This window comes from Globicephala melas, chromosome 13 (genome assembly GCF_963455315.2).
Source record: "Globicephala melas chromosome 13, mGloMel1.2, whole genome shotgun sequence".
Lineage (NCBI taxonomy): Eukaryota > Metazoa > Chordata > Mammalia > Artiodactyla > Delphinidae > Globicephala > Globicephala melas.
The window spans coordinates 1,822,201-1,841,392 of record NC_083326.1 but is presented as its reverse complement, the minus strand read 5'-3'; the positions used below and the strand labels follow the sequence as shown (position 1 = coordinate 1,841,392).

Sequence of the window (19,192 nt, the reverse complement as noted above, 5' to 3'; positions counted from 1 at the left end):
ACGCCACCCTGGTCCTGTTCCTGTCAAATGGTTGCAGTCGTCCTTTGCACAGCACACCTCCGGGACTCTAAGCTGCCAGAGTTCTATTGGATAACAGCTCCTTTGGAAAAACTCCCTGATCTGTCTGTCCTCTTTGTACCTGTGGACACAGGTGGGACAGGGAGTTCTTTGCTCATATTATTATATGTGCAGGGAATGAGCCATAAACAGGATTAGCAGGCAGATATTTAACTCTCACTTGGGAACACAGTGATTTCAAGCCATTTTAGTTGTACCCCTTTTCATGCAAATGTTCACAATCCACATCATTCCCTTAAAGCAGATCTGATCACACCTCTATCGGGTGTACCTTGCTACTCAAGTGTTTATGGTATAGAATAAGTTAAAAGTAATAAGATGACACTTAAAACACTCTATAATTCAGATTGTCACTCTAGCTATCTTGAAAACCCTAGATAATTTAGGATTTTCTAGATTATAGTACTTTTTGCCAGTTGCTGTCCAATGAATTTGAAAACAAATTGAAAAAAAAATCCTGATGTTTGCTCAGACATTTTTCAGTTTTGAAAGGATTAGGGAAACAATCCCAGAAGTAGTATATGTGGGCAAGAATATTAGATAACCGTTAAACAAAGGCTAATATAACAGTACTTGTAATGCATAAACTCTGTCTGAGAGCAGAGGTCTCAGGAGACTGGAATGGGTGACTTCTTGGGAGAGAGCATTGGGCAGGCTGGCCACTGGAAGTCTTTGTTTCTCTTCATTCCAGGTGGCAGCTGATACTCCATGCTGAGGTACCCAAAGGACCAGAGGAACGTGAAACAGTTCAGAAACAAGCTCTCACAAATGCTCGGCGGTGGTAGAGTGGTGGGATATTTGGCAAGTTCCTTCCCAGAATGGGCCTGGCTGCTCTCTCCACGGGAGGAAGATTTTTGAGGCTGGAGATCAATCATAAAGAAGCCCAGATTCAGCACTGTACTGACTGGACCACTGAGATGTGGCACTGCTCTTTACACTGGGGCATGAGGAAAAGCAAGGATGGCTTTGATCTGGGAAAGGATCACTATGTCAAATTCGGACAGCAGTCTGCATGGAGAGCACACTTGGTAGATGTGTTCAGAGGATCACCAAACCCCAACACAGGACAAATTGTATTGAGGCCTGCATATCTGGAGGCCAGTACATTTTTAAAGGAGGAAATAACAATGCTAATAACTTTGTGGATCCAACATCTGTTTATAATTAAGACAGAGAAGCCAAAAGGAAATAAAAAAAGTTAAACTTATATGAAAACATTCTACTATAACCTGTAGACCTCTATTGATAAATTTTTAAAAAACTCTTTGAAACTGTGCAGTAGCCTATCGAGGGACAGTCACTCATTTTCAAAGGTAATTTCTCATAGACCACTTATCCTCTTGAACCTCTACCTGCACACCGTGTTTGCATTAGGGACTTGATTTATGGATTCCAACTCCTTTGACGCAGAAGCTGACTTCCTGTTGCCTTGGTTACTTGGAGCTCAGTTCAAGGTTAAAGTACTCCCAAATCAGAATCAGTGGCAGGTGCTGCATCTAGCAGCCAGGTTATTGACTGCCCCAGAATGTGGAAAGGTCAGAGACCGAAGCACTGTTTACCGCCTTAAGGGTGAGTCAATATTGAGTCAATAGTTTCGATATTTTGATTCTGTTTCTTCCGAAGTAGTAGTTTTTGTTCAATTACCTCTTCCCCAGGTTGCTCAAGGTTACAGGGGTCATGGAAGAAAAGCAGGGTCTACGATGGCTGACTTTCCCAGGATCTCTTTAATGAGCTCTGTGACCTTGGATAATAAAAACCAGCCTCACCATAGAGTAATTTGTATGTTGCTCTAGGTTTGTAAAGTTAGTTATCGACTTATCTCATTTTCTCTATGGGGAAACAAACAAACAAACAAACCTTTGTGGGACAGTTATTATTTACTCCTTTTTTCTAGATGAGAAAATGGAGGTTCAAGGAGGTCAGACAACGCATCTAAAATCACACAGCTGATAAGAAGTGGTAAGAAATAGATCCTAACTCCTGACTGAGTCCTCATCTCATAGTTTCTTTAAAATAAAGGGGTTGATAAAATCATCATCCAGGGATCATACGTAATTCATTTTGTAACATTTACTACAGAAAGCAGTATATCTGGAAAATACTATGCAATTAATATAGGTTTAATTAACATTTTAATTCTAAGATTGCAAATGCAGATGTTTCTTGGAGACAAAACTTAGGATGGCATAGTGACAGAGGCCGACACCAGTGGGGTGGTTAGTTCCTTCTGTCACCTTCCTGGCCCTTTCACTGTAGAATTCAGTGCTTGGCATGGACTGAGAGGCATGTTTTGTTGAGCACTCGGTGGCTTTTAACCTTGCAAAGAGCAATGACATGCATTATGCTATTTGCCCCTTGCAGTATCCCTGTGGATGACAAGAGGCAGATGGTGAAACTCCAAATTCACAAATAAGAAAACCAAGGCATAGAGGACCAGGTGATGTGCTCAAGCTCACATATCACAAGTGCGAAGAAGGTGGTGCTGAAATCCATGCCTCTTGACTCAATTCAATATTCTTTTCTGTCCCATGACACATTGGCTTTTGGGCAAACCAGTAGATAATATATTTTTCACAAGAGGAAACTCACACTGAAAACTTGATTATAATTCCTTTTCTCATATATTGGTTGTCTGCTCGAAAGCTCCCATTGCTATTTTTTCTTGTTTGCAAATGAACTTCACCCATGGAAATAAGGGGATATACGTTACAGAATAAAGTGAATCAAGAAATAGATACGCTTGTCAGAGGGCAGACAGCAGAAGCAAGAACTACAATCCTGCAGCCTGTGGAATGAAAACCACATTCACAGAAAGATAGATAAAATGAAAGGCAGAGGACTATGTATCAGATGAAGGAACAAGATAAAACCCCAGAAAAACAACTAAATGAAGTGGAGATAGGCAACCTTCCAGAAAAAGAATTGAGAATAATGATAGTGAAGATGATCCAGGACCTTGGAAAAAGAACGGAGGCAAAGATCGAGAAGATGCAAGAAATGTTTAATAAAGACCTAGAAGAATTAAAGAACAAACACCTGGAAGAATTAAAGAAAAAACAGAGATGAACAATAAAATAACTGAAATGAAAAATAGACTAGAGGGAAGGAACAGCAGAATAACTGAGGCAGAAGAACAGATAAGTGAGCTGGAAGACAGAATGGTGGAATTCACAGCTGTGGAACAGAATAAAGAAAAAGGAATGAAAAGAAATGAAGACAGCCTAAGAGACCTCTGGGAAAACATTAAAGGCAACAACATTCACATTATAGGAGTCCCAGAAGGAGAAGAGAGAGAGAAAGGACCCAAGAAAATATTTGAAGAGATTGTAGTTGAAAACTTCCCTAACATGGGAAAGGAAATAGCCACCCAAGTCCAGGAAGCACAGAGAGTCCCAGGCAGGATAAACCCAAGGAGAAACATGCCAAGGAACATAGTAATCAAACTGACAAAAATTAAAGACAAAGAAAAATTATTAAAAACAACAAGGGAAAAATGGCAAATAACATACATGGGAACTCCCATAGGGTGAAAAGCTGATTTCTCAGCAGAAACTCTACAAGCCAGAAGGGAGGGGCATGATATATTTAAAGTGATGAAAGGGAAGAACCTACAACCAGGATTACTCTATCTGGCAAGGATCTCATTCAGATTTGATGGAGAAATCAAAAGCTTTACAGACAAGCAAAAGCTAAGATAATTAAGCACCACCAAACCAGCTCTACAACAAATGTAAAGGAACTTCTCTAAGTGGGAAACACAAGAAAAGAAAATGACCTACAAAAACAGACCCAAAACAATTAAGAAAATGGTAATAGGAAAATACACATCGATAATTACCTTAAATATGAATGGATTAAATGCTCCAACCAAAAAACACAGGCTAGCTGAATGGATACTAAAACAAGACCCATATATATGCTGTCTACAAGAGACCCACTTCAGACCTAGGGACACATACAGAGTGAAAGTGAGGGGATGGAGAAAGATATTCCAAGCGAATGGAAATCAAAAGAAAGCTGGAGTAGCAATACTCATTTCAGATAAAATAGACTTTAAAGTAAAGAATGTTACAAGGGACAATGAAGGACAATACATAATGATCAAGGGATCAATCCAAGAAAAACATATAACAATTATAAATATATATACACCCAACAGAGGAGCACCTCAATACATAAGGCGAGGGCTAACAGCTACAAAAGAGGAAATCGACAGTAACACAATAATAGTGGGGGACTTTAACACCTCACTTACACCAACAGACAGATCATCCAGACAGAAAATTAATAAGGAAACACAAGCTTTAAATGACACAACAGACCAGATAGATTTAATTGATATTTATAGGACATTCCATATGAAAACAGCAGATTACACTTTCTTTTCAAGTGCATATGGAATATTCTCCAGTGTAGATCACATCCTGGGTCACAAATCAAGCCTCAGTACATCTAAGAAAATTGAAATAATATCAAGCATCTTTTCTGACCACACTGCTATGAGATTAGAAATAAATTACAGGGAAAAAAATGTAAAAAACACAAACACATGGAGGCTAAACAATATGCTACTAAATAACCAAGTAGTCACTGAAGAAATCAAACAGGAAATCAAAAAATACCTAGAGACAAATGACAATGAAAACACAATGATCCAAAACCTATGGGATGCAGCAAAAGCAGTTCTAAGAGGAAAGTATATAGCAATACAATCCTACCTCAAGAAATGAGAAAACTCTCATATAAACAACCTAACTTTACACTTAAAGTAATTAGAGAAAGAAGAACAAACAAAGCCCAAAATTAGTAGAAGGAAAGAAATCATAAAGATCAGAGCAGAAATAAATGAAATAGAAACAAGAAAACAATAGCAAAGATCAATAAAATTAAAAGCTGGTACCTTGAGAAGATAAACAAAATTTATAAACCTTTAGCCAGACTCATCAAGAAAAACAGGGAGAGAACTCAAATCAACAAAATTGGAAATGAAAAGGGAGAAGTTACAACGGACACCGCAGAAATACAAAGCATCCTAAGAGACTACTACAAGCAACTCTATGCCAATAAAATGAACAACCTGGAAGAAATGGGCAAATTCTTAGAAAGGTATAACTTTCCAAGACTGAACCAGGAAGAAATAGAAAACATGAACAGACAAATCACAAGTAATGAAGTTGACACTCTGATTAAATATTTTCCAACAAACAAAAGTCTGGGACCAGATGGCTGCACAGGTGAATTCTATCAAATATTTAGAGAAGAGCTGACACCCATCCTTCTCAAACTCTTCCAAAAGATTGCAGAGGAAGGTACACTCCCAAACTCATTCTATGAGGCCACCACTACCCTGATACCCAAACCAGACAAAGATACTACAAAAAGAGAAAATTACAGACCAATATTACTGATGAATATACATGCAAAAATCCTCAACAAAATACTAGCAAACAGAATCCAGCATCACATTAAAAGGATCATACACCATGATCAAGTGGGATTTATCCCAGGGATGCAAGGATTCTTCATTATATGCAAATCCATCAATGTGATACACCATATTAACAAATTGAAGAATAAAAATCATATGATCATTGCAATAAATGCAGAAAAAGCTTTTGACAAAATTCAACACCCATTTATGATAAAAACTCTCCAGAAAGTGGGCATAGAGGGAATCTACCTTAACATAACAAAGGTCATATATGACAAACCCACAGCAAACATCATTCTTAATGGTAAAAAACTGAAAGCATTTTATCTAAGATCAGGAACAAGACAAGGATGTCCACTCTCACCACTCTTATTCAACATAGTCTTGGAAGTCCTAGCCACGGCATTCAGAGAAGAAAAAGAAATAAAAGGAATATGAATTGGAAAAGAAGAAGTAAAACTGTCACCATTTGCAGATGACAGATGATACTATACATAGAGAATCCTAAAGATGCCACCAGAAAACTATTAGAGCTAATCAATGAATTTGGTAAAGTTTCAGGATACAGAATTAATGCACAGAAATCTCTTACATTTCTATACACTAACAATGAATGATCAGAAAGAGAAATTAAGGAAAAAATCCCATTCACCATTGCAACAAAGAGAGTAAAATACCTAGGAATAAACCTACGTAAGGAGGTAAAAGACCTGTACTCAGAAAACTATAAGACACTGATGAAAGAAATCAAAGATGACACAAACAGATATATAGATATACGATGTTCTTGGATGAGAAGAATCAATATTGTGAAAATGACTATAGGACCCAAAGCAATCAACAGATTCAATGCAATCCCTATCAAATTACCAATGGCATTTTTTACAGAACTAGAACAAAAAATCTTAAAATCTGTATGGATACACGAAAGACACCGAATAGCCAAAACAATCTTGATGGGAAAAAAATGGAGCTGGAGGAATCAGACTCCCTGACTTCAGACTATACTAAAAGCTACAGTAATCAAGACAATATGGTACTGGCACAAAAACAGAAATATAGATCAATGAAACGGGATAGAAAGCCCAGAGATAAACCCACGCACCTATGGTCAACTAATCTATGACAAAGCAGGCAAGGATATACAATGGAGCAAAGACAGTCTCTTCAATAAGTGGTGCTGGGAAAACTGGACAGCTACATATGAAAGAATTAAATTAGAACGCTCCCTAACACCATACACAAAAATAAACTCAAAATGGATTAAAGACCTAAATGCAAGCCTGGACACTATAAAACTCTCAGAGGAAAACATAGGGAGAATACTCTTTGACATAAATCACAGCAAGATCTTTTTTGACCCACCTCCTAGAGTAATGGAAATAAAAACAGAAATAAACAAATGGGACCTAGTGAAACTTAAAAGCTTTTACACAGCAAAGGAAACTATAAACAAGATGAAAAAACAACCCTCAGAATTCGAGAACATATTTACAAAACAAATAAATGGATAAAGGATTAACCTCCAAAATATATAAACAACTCATGTAGCTCAATATCAAAAAAACAAACAACCCAATCAAAAAATGGTCATAAGACCTAAGTAGACATTTCTCCAGAGAAGACATACAGATGGCCAAGAGGCACATGAAAAGCTACTCAACACCACCAATTATTAGAGAAATGCAAATCAAAACTACAATGAGGTATCACCTCACACCGGTTAGAATGGGCATCATCAGAAAATCTACAAACAACAAATGCTGGAGAGGGTGTGGAGAAAAGGGAACCCTCTTGCACTTTAGGTGCAGATGTAAATTGGTACAGCCACTATGGAGAATAGTATGGAGGTTTCTTAGAAAACTAAAAACAGAATTACCATATGACCCAGCAATCCCACTACTGGGCATATACCCAGAGAAAACCATAATTCAAAAAGACACATGCACCCCAATGTTCATTGCAGCACTATTTACAATAGCCAGGTCATGGAAGCAACCTAAGTGTCCATCAACAGATGAATGGATAAAGATGTGGTACATATATACAATGGAATAGTACTCAGCCATAAAAAGGAATGAAATTATGTCATCTGTAGAGACATGGATGGTCCTAGGGACTGTCATACAGAGTGAAGTAAGTCAGAAAGAGAAAAACAAATATCGTTTATTAACGCATATATGTGGAATCTAGAAAAATGGTACAGATCAACCAGCTTGCAAGGCTGTAATAGAGACACAGATGTAGAGAACAAATGTATGGACACCAAGGGGGGGAAAGCGGGAGTGGGGGTGCTGGTGGGATGAAGTGGGAGATTGGGATTGACATATATATATAGTAATACGTATAAAATAGATAGCTAATAAGAACCTGTTGTATAAAAAAAAATAAATAAAATAAAATTAAGAAAAAGGAAATAGATAACCTTGGGATTTGGAAAACAATATTTTTCTGTGCCAAAGTCAATAAAAGTGTTATTTTTTGTTGCATCACTTTATTCATTAACTGAACAAATATTTATTGAACATCTACCATACCAGGGACGTGACACTGGTCTAAGCAGTGAAGTCCCTAAGTTTTCTAAGAAGTGCATTCTAATAATCTCTGCATAGCATAAAGATAGTTGTTACTTTTTATAAGGATACTGAAAGATCCTAAAGTGCCTTTTTAATCATCAAAAAACAGAGGCTTTGCTACCGATACAGAATCTTTGGGTGAATTTGTAAAAGTCATCCCACCTAGGTGGAGATTCCCAAGGACCCAGCTCTTAGCAAAGGGAGGGCACCATTGTAAAAGTTAGATTAAGTTATGGCTTCCTGTGGCACATGCACCCCCCACTGCTCATGGTTTGGAGAGAGGAGCATGCACTGGATTTCAGTGCATTTCTCCCCACGAGCCAGGTTCCTACAGAAAGTGAACTACTTGCTCAATTGCAGGTGGTGGTCTTATCAACATGTGTTTTGTGTCAAATGAGTTTTACTTCATTTTGGGACCTTGAGAGATGAAATTCAGGCAAGGTCACTTGTAAGTAGGATGCTATTCAGTTAGCCTGGAGTCAATCATTTTAAAATCAACAGGTATCTGAGTGCTGCACAGCACAACTCAGAAAATGTGATCTCTGTCTTTAGAAGTGGAGAGTGGGATAAGACAAAAACACTTACAAAACTGATAAACCAAATGAGACAGGAAGCCAAATGAGTCCTCCACAAATTAGGAGGAAAATGAGATCTCAGTGGGATCTGAGGTGGTTTTGTGCTCATGCATATATTAATTCAACATTCATTAAGAGCCTGTAAGTACCAGGTACCATTAAGTACAGGGATCATGAACCTTCTCTGAAAGGGGCTAGCCTGTCCACTCAGGAAGACAGTTACAGGTACAAAACCCCCAGTCTTGAACGATGAGTAGAATTCAATAACTAGAAGTAGAGGGAGAGCCTGCCAGGGCTGGGAAAAGACAAGAGCAAAAGCAGAAATAACAAGCCTTCTTTGTGCAACTGAGACAAGAGTGCTTAGGCTGAGTTGTAAAAAACAAACACTGAAAGATATGTTTGGAAAGGCAATTGGGAAAAAGTAAACCCACATCTCGTTGTCAGGTAGATTTAGTTTCTCCCTTGCACAAACATGTCTTATCATCTTGGACAGACTTCTGCAATAGGACTTATCTCCTATTGTGTAATTATTTGTTCATTTCTCTGACAATTTTTGTAGGCAACTGCAAAATTCTAGAAGTCCAGGAACCACGTCTAACTTTCTTTTGATTTCCCAGCACTTAGCTTGATAGATATTACATACTCAAAAGTGTTGGATGGATGAATGGACAAACGAAATACACATTTATTCTTCTAGGCCCAAACCCTCTGGGGAAGCCACCCATGCACACTTGGTCCTCTAATCTAAAACTCCTTTTTCAGTACAGTATAGAGTACAGGTGAAGAACACATTCTCTGGAGTAAGACTACCTGCATTACTAGCTGTGTGATTTGGGGCAATTCATGTCAGCTCTCTATGCTCAGTTTCCTCATCTGTTAAACGAGGTTACTGAGGATTAAAGGAGTTTATATATTGTGGTAGACAGAAAATAATGTCCCCCTTTCTAATTCCTAGAACCTGTGAATGTGTTATGTATCATAGCAAGAGAGAATTAAGGATGCAGACAGAATTAATATTGTCAATCAGCTGACCTTAACATCTAGAAAGTATCCTTGATTACGAGATGGTCAAAATGTAATCAAAAGTGTCCACTGAAGTGAAAGAAGGAGGTAGAAAAGAAGAGTCAGAGAAAGAGATGTGGTGATGGAAGTAGGGTAAGAGAGCGGCTAGGCTGCTGGCTTTGAAGATGGAGGAGGAGGGACATGAGTTAAGGAATGCAAATGGCTTCAAGAAGCTGGAAAAGACAAGGAAATAGATTCTTTCCTATAGTTTTCAGAAAGGAAGTTGATACTTTGATTTTAGCTCAGTGAGACTCATTTTGGACTTCTGACCTCCAATACTGTAATATAATAAATTTGTGTTGGTGAAGCTATTAAGTTTGTAGAAATTTGTTATAGCAGTAATAGAAAAACTAACACATACAAAAACACTTATTATGGTGCCTAGAGAGTAAGAAGTCAATTGCTTTAACTATTATTACTTAGCACTACAGTGTCTTTGTACTAATTGTTTCATTTTAAAATTATTTCATATGTTGAAGTCGTGTATGTCTCCTACAAGATTTAAATTCTTTAGGATATAGAGATTTTATAATATTTTCTTATATCTTCCTAGCATAATGCAGACACAAAGAAACTATACAATGAATACTTATAGTCAATAAATTGTACCAGAGACAAATAATTTGTTAATATGAAAGTTAAGAGACTAGAGTTCTGAGAGTTGAGTTATTTCAGGCTCTGCTCCACACTGACTGGATGAACTTGAACAGCACCTGGAATCTCACTGTGCTTCACCTTCCTCTTGGTCAGAATCTATTCTAGCTTTACTATTCTAAGTTGTCTAGATTCAGAGAAACTGCTGAACAATCTGATTAGTTCTTGCTTCTCTTAATTTAGAAGTGAAGAAATGGGCTGAGGAGAGAACATTTTGTCTACTGGAACTTCAAAGAGATTTTTTATTAAAGAATCCCTTATACAGTAAATTCTAATGATGTAGAAGTCAGTCTCTCCTAATCCTACAGTGAAAAAGTCACACCAGATGAAAGGTATTTTCTAGATGTGCCCAGTGATATCACCCAGAATGGAAATAAAGCGAACATCAAAATTGCAAAGAGGAGACATCTCAGGTTAGAGGTTTTTAATCTTTCTGCATCTTAGACATGAGAACCTCTTCTTAGGAAAAAAGCGTACACATGTACACACAGACATACAGACACACACACACACAACACATTTTGTACACAGCTTAAGGTTCAAAGATACTTTTAAGCTCAGGTTAGTACCCTGGCCTGCCTAAGTCAATTCCTGCACACACACACACACACAGACACACACACACACACACACACACACACACACAGACACACACACACACCCCAGAAGGATTAAGAGCAGATAGATAGAACCAAACAGAATGCTGATGTAACTGCTCCCATGCTTAAAAAACAGAGATAATAGAGTGGTACCTGTTTCACTGAAAAATATAACAAAGGGATTTTCAAAAGATACTAACAAGGGAAGAAAGGATGCATACATGTAATTAAAACCAATTTAGTAGCACACTGCATCAAGTATGCTCTTGTGACATCCCTGGTGATCAGGTAGGTTAGGAATTTGCAACTGATGCACATAAAGCATGTTACAGGTTTCAATAGATGAGCACAAAGGAGCTTCAGCAAAGTAAAATCAAGGCAGTTTAGAGTTGGAAGGGAAGTAGTCCAGTCCTTCCTGGGCAATTGAGCCCCAGAAACGGATGTATCTTGCTTTGCCCAGTGTCACACAAAGAGGGTGACAGGGGTATGACTCTGACCCCAGCCTTATTCTTGGACTGTCTCAGGCCAGCATGTTGGCTTTCTGCTAAAAGGATTACATTCTGAGACTTCACAGAAGCAGCCTTCTTGCATGCTGGTTATTCTATACTCACAGGGCAGCTTTAAAACAGACCAAGCCAAAAATGGCAGTTATGATCCAAGCTATAAGACCACTGGCTCTGGAGGATTCTTCCCTAGACTCTCCCTAATGTGAAGGGCTCAGTAGCTGTTAATATAAGCATCTTTTGTAGTATCTTCCTTTTTACCTTTAGAACACAGACTTGCAGTGCACATCTGCATGGTAATACAGATCTTGGTGCTAACTGGGTCACCTTATTTGCATTTTGATTACTGCTTATTTAGAAGCCACATTGAGAAAAGAGCTTGATATCAGGAGCTTAAATGCATGTGTGTCTATAAATATATGTGTAAATAGATAAATGCATAGTTACTGGTTTGTGAAAGATCAGTCCAATATGTACTCATCTCTTAAGAACATATCTGTAGGAGTCTGGCCATGTATGGATATTAGGTTTATAAATGTGGTTACGGAATCTAATTATTCTCAGTGTAAGATCGCCCACTGTATGGACACACTGTATCAGCTAGAGAAGCCAATTCAGCATACAGCCCCTTTGTTAAGTAGTCATTGCTTTATATGTGGGAAAGTTGCATTGTTTTAAGGGCTTCATTGAATATGGCTTTCTTCAAACCACCTACTTTGTTCCACTATTTGAAATCATCCTGTAAAATGCAAACACATTGTGACTGTGTGTAGGCATACACATATAGACACAGAATGTGTGCTAGAAAAGCTCTCTTTTTTGCAACAGAAGAGAAAAAAAATCACAGAAACTCAGACCCATCTTTAGATAGATCTCCTAATCTTTATCTCTACTAGTTCAGTCAGACGGGCTAATACCATGATGATGGCTTTGAAATCTCTTAGGAATTGGATGAGGAGAAGTGATAGTGATGAACTCCCAGCTAATAAACACAGAGTGCTTATTTCGGCAGAATGATCAATTTCTAGATGTCCTGAGGCTTGTCTGATACAGTTGATTTACTCATCCTTGCTTACCTCACTAATAAAGCCAAAGTCCACCATCAGATTACAGAGGTGCCTAGAATTTCTTAAAGGGGCAGAAGAAAGGTAAAGTAACAGTCTTCATATCCCTCTGAGCATCCTTCCCCATCCACAGTCCTTGAAACCCTGGCTGCCTTCCTCACTGGTACTCTCCACTCAGTAGACTTTGAGCTAGTACAGTAATACAATTAATTTGTTATATTGTTAGTGGAAATTTAATGCAATGATCTAAAAGAACTCTTACATATTATGATAAACTTCAGTGCCTCTGGGCGGCTCCCCTTGCATTGGGCTCATTTCACATCTCATCCATTATGTAAATGAGATTTGGAAATAGTTGAGTTTCACTAATGTATCTCAACTCTAATGGATTGGAGTCAGTCCTTTTGAAACTAATGAGGTTAAATGCATCTCAACATTTCTTTCTACTTGGTTGATTATGCAAGCCTCTATTCAAGAAATAGGACGCAGTGCATTTTTTTTCAACCATCCTCTAAGGAAATGTCACTGTTGCCAGACCCCAAAGTAGCCCCAAATAAGTTATGTTTGAATAATGCCTGTGTTGGTTCTAACATTGCATGGTGCATAAATAGAGATAATGGACAATATGCCATTATATGATTTAAGATAAAAGGAGAGTATTTTAAAAGTTAGTTCACCTGAGGAAGACTTGCAGTCATCCAGAGAAGAGTGAGGGAAAGTTTCCAAAAGTGGACAATGGGAATGAAGAGCCTTTGGTGGAGCTTGAGATCAGAGAGGGAAATAGCCACTGGCAGAGTCTGGAACTGGGAAGAGACTATTGAATTTGATTCAGAGTCACAAGATGTCAATCCAGTTACTCAGGGCCTAGTCTTAAGATAAAGATATACAAGAAGGACCTCTACATTCTAGATTTCATTTCAAAGGCCAAGAAGTGGGAGTTCTAAAGTTTGGAGGCACAATGCTTTTTTCAAAAAAAAAAAAAAAGAGAAGGAATAAGCATTTCAGGAGAAGCAGTTTCAAATTATCCAGGGTCATGGAATCACGGAGGTGAGGATGAGATGCTAAATATCAAAAACATCCATAAAATTATTTTGTCTTTATTTAAAAAGGAGGGATGGGTTAAGTGGAAAGACATTTAATCTGCATGATCGCCCTCTCAGGTAGATGGTTTATTAAATACTTTTTAAAATAAGAAAACTGAAGCTTTGAGAGGTTAGATAACTTGAACAAGGTCAAATACCTAGTTAAGTGACAGAGCTGGGAATTAAACCAAGGGTCTTCTGGCTCCAAAGTTACAGCTCATCTACCACCTCAAAACTCCTTTCCTTGTAGGTAGTGTATTTCTTAATTACTGGCTAATACATTTGGATTCTGATTCTCTTATACAGAATGTTTCTGTCCCCACGTCCTAGCACAATGGCTGGCACAGAGAATGTGCCCAGAATAAGCCAGTCAGGAATGAGAAGAGGAAACGCTGGATATTTACAAAAGGTGATTAGGATGGAGGCCACCAGATGCTTGACTGAAGAAAGTGTTGGAGATTTGGAGGAGAGATTTCTGGTCAAGTAATCACTCCATCTTTGCCATCCAAACTAACTACCAACTCTCTGAAACCTGGGACCCCAGCAAGAAAGTTTGTCAACTCTTAGATATTCAACTTGATGCCACATTCTCAATAAGTTGTTGGTGGATGGCAACAAGGAAGCAGTTTTGTTCCTTCATTAATTTATTCAGTAAAAGTTTCAGTGCCTATCATGAACACAGCTGCTCCAGGTCCTTTGGGGTACCCTTAAAATAAAAGAACGAGTCCAGTCTTGGGGTAGTCAAATATTTAGCTGAAGAAACAAGATGCAGGAACAAGAAATTTAAATAAAAATAACAATCTCCCCTGAGCTGAAAAGACTACCCATATTACCTTCCATTGCACCTGGGGCACGCCAGAGATTTACTGGGGAGATTTTAACAACTAGCTTATATTCTAGGATAATAGTTTAAAATGGAACTTATTATCTATATAACTCATATACAAACATAAATAATTGACCTGGCTGATTAAGAACAAGAATTTATATTAATATCAATGCCATAGTAAAGGTAACAAGGTAACCAGCATGATTATTTTAAACAAAAGTGGCATTTCAAGGTAGTTGAAAGGGTTTGTTCTGAGCCCTCATTCCCTGTGTTCAAATCAGAGAGTTATAAGTTACTGGTTGTCTGGACCTGGGCAACTTATTTAACTTCTCTGTATTTTTGTTTTCTCATCAATAGTGGAATTAATTATAGTACATATCTCCTAGGCTTACATGAGAGGATACAAAGATAAATCTCAATCATCAAAGTGCTGGAGGTAAAGACATATTAGTATTTACTAATAGATTAGTATTTACTAGTTTTCAATATTCTGTGATAAAAACAACAGGATCAGGCATAAGAGCCATGACTACTCAAGGGAATGAGTGACTTCCCTCCTAGGTAGGGAAGAACTTCACTGAGGAGGTAACATTTCACTGGGGTCTTTAACAATTTGGAAACATTGGCTGAAAGGGGATGAGGGGAAGAAAGGGCAGCAGGTGCAAAGGCATGAAGCATAAAATAGAATGGTATGTTTGGCAAAAGGCAAGAATTCCTGTGTGGCTACAATATAGTTTCTTAGGTGGGTGGGTGAAGTGTAGCAGAAGACGGGGCCCTGGGTCAGGCTGGGAATGATGCTGGGAGTTTGGATTTCATTGTGGGTAATGGGGAGTCATGAAGGATTTCCATGTAGACACACAGACACCCAGCCGTGGAGAAGAGATGATTTGCTCTCTGTGGGTACAATTGTGATTAGAGGGGACAAAAGCTGCTCCCAGTAGGTTTCTGAGAAGGGAGCCAACAAAAAATAAGGTTTCTGTGCTAAGGGTAGAAATATACCTTTTGATCCCGGATGCTTAACCAGCGTGCCCTACTGTTCACAATTCCTACTTGCCCTCCCTTTGTTTCCTTTTCCCTTCTTCAACCTTTATTGGGCAACTTGTACATTGGAAGTTCCCTTCAAAGAATTATAGGGGAAACACTGATGAGTGAGTTATGGGTCTTGCACTGAAGATACCCAAAGCCTTGTTCAAATAATATTTTTGTAAATCAACTCTTGCTTTGTTCATTTGGACAGCTCACTGTCCAGAGGAGGCTGGAGGTGAGGGCTTTTAGAAAGTTATATGTTTTCAAGAAGGTAAGTCTCCATCTAATGTATGTGTTCTTCAAGTAAGGATTTGTATACCTCTGCACTGAGGTTTTCACTTTTTCTTCCTGTCTTCATGGGCTGGTATTTGATTATAGTCAGAGGACGGCTATGCAGATAGAAACTATGCAACTAGCTTAACCAGAACAGAGATGGCCAGGGGATGGCATGTGACCCCTTTCCGAAAAAAGCAGGTGTATTACAGCTTTAAATCCTGACATCCTAACAACTTGCTAAAAATAGTCCAGATAGTTATTAGTTGACATACAGGCCCAAACTAAATTCTTTTTACTAAATTCAAATTTCATGGCTTGTTTAATTTGTAAACCAAAGTCAGTCCAGCAGGTCATAAATACCACTGGATTGATATGTGCTGGGAATATTCATGTATATGCTCATTTGTCCATTTGTTTAACCAACATCTATTGAATATCTATAATGAAGAAGGAATTTTGGCAGATCTTGGTAAAAATGCTATTGCAGCACAGCAAAAGATGGTCAAGAATCAGCATAAAAAGTGAGAAAGGGCAGTGATGACTCTCACCCTAACTAAAGGCAAATCACACATATTGAATCTCTGACCACTAAGAAACAGGACTAGTGAACATTGGGATGAGTCCAACACAGAAACACCTCACATTTATGGATGAATATGCTGTAGATAACGAGCCACACTGCACTCAGGCTGTCGGAATATTTTGCACACTGGCCCAGTGATTCATTTAGAATCCTGCTGGACAGCAGCGTCTCCGTTCAGGGTGACTTCGTGTGTTTACTGCACGGTTTATGGTCATGGAGGAAAGCTGCAGGGTGGGGGGAGGGCCAAAGAGGCTCAGGAGATGGTGATTCCCAGGCTTACTTATCTTTAGCTCTATGACTTTGGGCATGACACTTCTTTTTGTCCTGCGTTTCTTTATGGTCTCTGATTCCTTCTGATTCTGCATCTCGAGTAGACAAAAGAGTCTCTGGTAATCTTAAACAGGAGGAAAGTCACCTGGCCATCATAAGGAAGATCTGAGAGCCAAAAGCACTTCTATTTTTGAGGAGACAACAAAGATATCATTTCTATTAGATAAACCAAATAAAATGCAAGTTACTGGACCTGAAAGGCCTGGGAAACCCAGTCAGGTCTAGGCTAATCTGGGTGTTTCTATCATGTGTCCTGCTCACCTGTGGGTGCCTCATGGTGAAAGTGACTCAGGAGGGTGTGCCACTTTTTAATGAGGTCCTTTTGGTTACTCCTGGACAAACTGTTTTTGGTTGAAGATCAAACAATTACATGTGTCACTTTTAATCTAAAAGTCCCCACAACCCAATGAAATAGATAGTATTAACTATATTTTATATATGAGGAAAACGAGGCTCAGAAATGTTAAGAAATACATTCAGGGTCTCACAGAATTAATGGTAGCAGGAATTTGAACCCAAGGCTCTCTGTCAGGTGCTTTCCTTTAAACAGCCTTCCTTTCCCATGGTTATGAGAAACACAGATTGATACTTTAGTGTCTGGACTCCAAAAAGTGACAGAAGGAGTGACAGGTTTTCTTTAGGAAAAGGTTTAGGAAAAGAACTTTTGTCAGCAAACAACTTATTTCTTAATTTTGTCTAGTTAGCCCTGGGTATAAGCAGATAATAGCTTAATATAGGATTAAGAAGTTGCGGAACCTGTTGAAAACAAAAAATTCGGATTGAATGTGCAACGAGGCTACAACTGTGGACAATCTCCATGAACTCAGAGCTAAAAAACAATTTCCATGTTTGACTTAAGCTTTCCTAAGAAAGGAAAGGAAGCCGGAAACCAGGATTCAGGGAGCAAATGGAATTGCCAAGAGGTGTCAATGAAGCAAATGTAAGTCTTTATAAAAGATTAAAAATAATTTCTTGACGGTATTTCTCAAACTTGGAAATTATTACATTTCCCAACTAATAAAACTGACAGTAAAACATTATTTTTTCAGCCTTGGTTATGTAATAAGTGGAATGTGTTTGTTTTTATAAGCATCAATTTAAAAATAATTGAAGTTATGTGAGGGCATCCCTTTGTCAAGCCAGGAATTTGCTTGAAGGACATCCAGCATAAAGGGTGACTGGGGTCAAGGTTTGGGCAGGTGGAAGCTCTCTCTCCGCTGTGGTCTCAGCAAAGGCTTGCCTGTTGTTAAAGAGGATTGGGGGTGGCAAAACAGTCTTCCAGTGCTCATTTTAACATTTTCTATCAGGAGTCCATATTCTCCTTCTCACTTCTGAACTAGGGCCTCCTCTCCATTGCCCAGGGGTAGTTCCTGCTTATTCCTTTCAGGGTAAACTCAAGCAGCAGGTAATGTCCCTTACCCAGAACTTCCACATCTCTGACCTTGCAGAGAGCACTGCACCTACACCACATCTCTGCAGACTTTGCTTCACTCAGTTTAACACTTGGTTATATGACATTTCAAACTCATGGACGCAATCAGATACATCTTCAATCACTGTTTAGCTGTGGGCAGACGAATTAACCTAAGTCTTAGATTCCTTGTGGGTAAAGCAGAACTAAAAAGGAATTTAGGAACCTAAGGAATTTGCTGAGGCTTAAATGAAGTAAATATCTATCAAGTATCTAGCGCAGTGCCTGCCTCCTAACAGGCATGCTGTTATTAACATTATTATTATTATAAACAGTGATCTTGACTTCCCAATAAGATAATTAGTAAATTGAGATAAGAGCTTGTGTCCTATATTTCTCATATGCTTCCAACAGTGTCCACCTGGCAAAGGGCTAGCAAGAGATTAAGTGATCAACCAATATGTGCTGAATGGAGCTGCATCAGTGCTTGTAAAGTGCGTGGGAGGGACTCACACAAAATCACATCACTGATACCACCACCTGAAGTGGAAACAAGATGGTGGGTTTTTTTTCCAGTCTCCATAAGAAATGTTCTACAATTCTATGAATATTATAAATAAGAGGATGTGGTTTTCATGACTTGAGGAATCATGGCAGAAATATGAGCTATTTATTATTCCATTTCAAGAAAGCGAAACACAGAGGAGGTGTCAAATACTAGGAAGTTAAAAGACGTTCGAGGAAAACCACTCAAAGTCTGCCAGAGTCACGGAGTAACCAGGTTGGAAAGATCATTCCGCTGATGAGGAAACAAAGGCTCCCAGAAGCCACAATGCACGTTGTTGTTGGAGCTATCCCAAGCTGGACCTCTGCACTCTGTCCCTCTTCCCCAGTCATTAAGGGCAGCCAGGTCTTTCATGTTATTTATCTGCCCAGGTGCCTGACTTCCAAGTTGCTGTGCTTATTTTGCATAATGATTGTGAAGATCCCATTAGGGGATGTGATGAAATGGGGGTGGTCAGACCCCTGCAGAACAATCTATAATTTGCTTTTGATAGTAACTTCAAAAGAGGAAAAGAAAACAAGGGCTCCTGACATTAATAAAAGCCACTG

General features: G+C 38.6%; 1 protein-coding gene across 4 annotated transcripts in view; it reads right to left on the bottom strand.

Annotated features, from left to right (window-relative positions):
* SETBP1 (SET binding protein 1) overlaps positions 1–19,192 on the bottom strand; it is a 375,356-nt gene that overhangs the window by 30,980 nt on the left and 325,184 nt on the right. The gene's annotated exons all lie outside the window — the stretch shown is intronic.